The sequence below is a fragment of the Trachymyrmex septentrionalis genome, unplaced genomic scaffold (genome assembly GCF_001594115.1).
Source record: "Trachymyrmex septentrionalis isolate Tsep2-gDNA-1 unplaced genomic scaffold, Tsep1.0 scaffold29, whole genome shotgun sequence".
NCBI lineage: Eukaryota > Metazoa > Arthropoda > Insecta > Hymenoptera > Formicidae > Trachymyrmex > Trachymyrmex septentrionalis.
Genome location: NW_017305451.1, coordinates 369,419 through 373,731, shown reverse-complemented (window position 1 = coordinate 373,731; position 4,313 = coordinate 369,419). Strand labels below are relative to the sequence as shown.

The window sequence follows — 4,313 nt, the reverse complement described above, 5'->3', positions numbered from 1 at the left end:
ATAATTCTTTTAAGGATAATTTTTTATGACTGTCCTTTTTAGAAACAATTCCTTTACATTTTTGTTGGAGAATAGCTGCGCAAAATTAAGATTAAACGAAGTGGTCCGCACCAGAAGTTCATTTTCCATCTTGCAAGGAATTAGCAAACGATGGTACGATCCGCGATTACCATTCTGTTACTCCGCCAAACAATTTGATTCGTCGTTGTAACTGGGCGACGTGGAAATCGCTCGTTGCATCATGCATCATCCCGTCTCAGCATAAATCTGTTTTTACGCATATACGCGCGTCGCGACGCCTCATCTCGATCGTGAGCGTGAGAAGGGATGGCACGCGATTCACGGAGGGTGAGAAAGAAAGGGAGTCTTCATACATGCATAGGGGCGCCGACGCGTACACATACACACATACACGCACACACACACCCACACACACACACACACACACACATACACACACATGTATAAAGGCCGGCGTCGCGACGCTCTCGCCATCATTTCCGGGCGCAGACACCGTGGTCGCGGTATTCGGCGTCGGACGTCGTCCGGTGACTCACAGTGAGGAAGTTAAACTGTCGCAGTCGCGTGAGAAAACGAAGGACCGCTGTTCCGCAAATAAAAGTTTTATTCCGTGGCAAGAAGAACACGACAGGACATTTCCTGTCTTTTAACAGTCCAAGAACGTACCTCGTGTGTCACTCTTGTCTCTCATCTGCAGGATCGCAAGATCACTCTGACAGAATCTGACAGCAACAGGTGAGTAATCCGTCTTTTGAGATACATCCTTTCTGAATTATCCTTTTTTTACTCTTATCTTCTTTCCTGTTTTAATTGCGTTTATTTCATAATCATATTTTTTTATTTAATAAAAAATTCAGGATATTTTTTGCATCTTCAATTTTTAATGTAGGGTAATCGATTTTGAGTTTTGCTTATGAAGTATCCTACTACTTATTCACTACATCACACTTGATGATTGTAAACTAATAAAGGAAAAACTTTATTTCGAATAGTGATACATTACAGTTCAAGTAAGTCGTGTACATTATAGGGAATGACGTGATTGCGAAGAAAGTTAAAGAGATATACCAGGATAATGGGTTAAGAAATAAATTTGCTTTTAGCTTGTAGTTATGCTGTTAATAATTCACTATAGAATTTTAATAGGGTAGGAAACAAAAATACACATTTTATACAATAAAAAAAAATGAGTTTATATATATTATGTATATATAATTCAATGAAAATTGTCTCGTTGAAAAAATGATTGACATAATTTCTTAATTTCTAGGCAAAACAAATAATTTTGGTGTTAGTTTAATCTTAAATGTCTTATTGTCCAATTGTAGCTTTTTAAGAATAATAATTTTCAACGAAATGGCGGTTATATTTAAAGTGAAAATTACGATTTGAAAATTCAATTGTTTTTTTAACAAAACTATTTATTATATTATATCTCAGTTAAAATTAGTTTTTTTTAATTTATCGTTTAATTGTTTAATATATATATTTTTTTGTTTTTTACAACATTAAAGTTTGATAATAAATTACTGACGTTGAAGTTTCACAATAAATAATTAATAGCTACAAGCTAAAGATAAGTCTATTTTTCAGCCTGTCACTCTGATATGTTTCTTAAATGTCACAATTCCATAGTTCCTTAAATTAACACAAATAGATACAATATTTTATAAAAATACAATATTTTAGTTGTTTAACAATCGATTTCAAATGGTAAGTAATATTTTATATCTTAATTTGCTTTTTTCTTTCTCTATTTAATTTTCTATTATATGTATGTGACGTATAAAAGATTTCTATCGCGGTTCAGTCTCTGTTTCACTGTTTTTTAGTTATAATTCTTTTTAATTTTTCACAAGTCGATTATTCTTCAATTAATTTGCAACATTTTTAATATAAAGATTATTAAGATAAAGAAGATATTATATTAAATTTTATAAAGTGCGGCTTAATGTATTTGATAATAGTATACTTTTTGTCACGAACAGCTATTAATAAAAACTACAAATAAGAAACTTATTAATTTTTAAAAAATTTTAGCTATAATTTGTTCATATAATAAGCGACTCTTTCTTTTTTTAACTTGTATTTATAACGCTTTTTTAAAGTTAATAGCAACAGGTGAGAACGTTTTAAAACTAGTCCGAAATTTCTGCATTTCTACTTTCTTTATCTTTATTAATTATCTCACAGAAATTTCATACTAAAAGGCAATAATTAATAACATATTTTAAGTATTAGAAGCATTTTTATTTAGTGCTTTTAGTACTAAATAAGTATAATAATTAATTAGCGTCTTTCAGCACTAAATTGGCCAGTATTAAATTTTTGTAAGTGAATTATTAATTCTGTCAATACTTTCACCATACGTGAAATGTGCTGCATTATCTAAAAGATAAAACATTCTCAGATAAAACAAATATAATAAATGTATATGTACGAAAAGAATGCTTGATTGAAATATTTAAAAATTTAGCTATATATAAACACAGATATAAACAGTTATTAATTAATTCTTCAAGAAGCATTATGTTGCAATAATATTATACTCGAATTTCGGGTCACCATATATATATGTAACTATTTAATAATTTAATTACTTTTAAATTATATATCTCTTTTTTATTTTATTTTTCATTATTTACACTTTTTATATATATATACATATATATAATATTAAAAATTATATGTATATGTATGTATATTATATATTTAATATTGTAATCTACAAGTTTTAAATTTGCGTAAGTTACTCGATCATAGTAGACACAAAAGATGATCATCAAAGATACAGCTATAGTTTTTTAGATCCATCTTAGTCTGTTCTCTATTCATATTTGTATATTTTTATACTATATTAGTTCTTATGTAAAGTTTTCTAAATTATATGTTATAAGTCTAAATGTTAGATGTAAACTAAATGTTATAAGTCGTGAACATTCAAATAGAGCATTATTGACATCACTTATCTTTAATTGTAAAAAGATTATAAATAAAATTTGTTTCATATAATTTTTTAGCAATATTGTGTATATTTTTCCAGCAAGAAGAATAATGAAATTTGACTAAAAGATAACGTGAAAGAAAAAAATTGTATAATGTATGAATAAATCCGATCAACACAGTAGTCACATTATCGCATTTGCTGTAATTTTTATGATTCTGAAAGAATCAATCTTTTCTTCCTTTCAGCGAATGAAATATATATTAATAACGTTTTTTTATGCAATGCGCGACACTTTAATGTAGTACTCTTTGTTGAGAAAATGAACTTTCTGAATGCCAACATCTGAATAACAGAGAATTTAGGAACACAGAATTGAAGATTGAGTTATACCATTATTGTCACAGGCGCGCGACAAAATGAATGATCATCATATCACTGAAGAAAGTCACAACTGAACAACACGAGTCTTGTCACGTAACATGACATTGTCTCGAAGAATACTTAGAAGATGAATGGCGCGCATGCATATATTTCATGATTATTAAATTAGATATTACATTTGATACATCAATTTTCACCGGCGTAAAGATACATATGTACATGTATTTTAAGGAAATGCAAACGAGAATATGAGAATAGAAAATTTGCATTAAATTATTTAAATTTGCATTACATTGAGAGAAAAGTTTTCAATATTTGTGAAATTATAATTGCATAAAACTATTTTTATTTTAATAATAACTATATGTACATTAATAGTTTTACTATATATATCAAAAAGAATATGATTGTTCCCAAAAATAAATAAATTTTATAGTTACTCCTATTTGGTATAAAGATACCATAAGTATAATAATAATAATTATTAATATTATAGTTGTAATAACTAATGTATTTTTTTCTTCTTGAGAATATTTGCACAATATGGTACATTGAAGTAAAAAAAAGTTATCAACAGATATTGCTTTATTTAAATTTGATATTATTCTTTTTTCTATGCCAGCACGAGGTGAAACATAATGAAACAGTGATACAACAGTATTGCGACAATGAGACCTCAGTAGTCCTTATTATGCACATAATTGTTTCACTATTATGATAAGAACATTAACTCTTAATAAGAGGATATAAGTTGTTCACAAAGTGCTGTTTCTCTATGTATAGGGAAGTCTTTTATCATGAATAAAACTAATAAATTTTGAAAAGGAAAGAAGTTGATTAAAAACTATTATTAAAAACAGTAGAGTATAATATAAAGTACTTTTTTTTATGAACAATGCACGGCAAATTTTAATTTTGGCAAGGAAGAGAGAGAGAGAGAGAGAGAGAGAGAGAGAGAGAGAGA

General features: G+C 28.2%; 1 protein-coding gene across 1 annotated transcript in view; it reads left to right on the top strand.

The window, feature by feature from the left end:
• Positions 1 to 517: 517 nt before the first annotated feature.
• Positions 518 to 4,313, top strand: part of LOC108749363 (allatostatin A-like) — a 14,672-nt gene continuing 10,876 nt past the window's right edge. The window contains exon 1 of the mRNA XM_018487992.1: positions 518 to 756. The gene's annotated coding sequence lies outside the window, so the exon portion shown is untranslated. The remainder of the gene's footprint in view (positions 757 to 4,313) is intronic.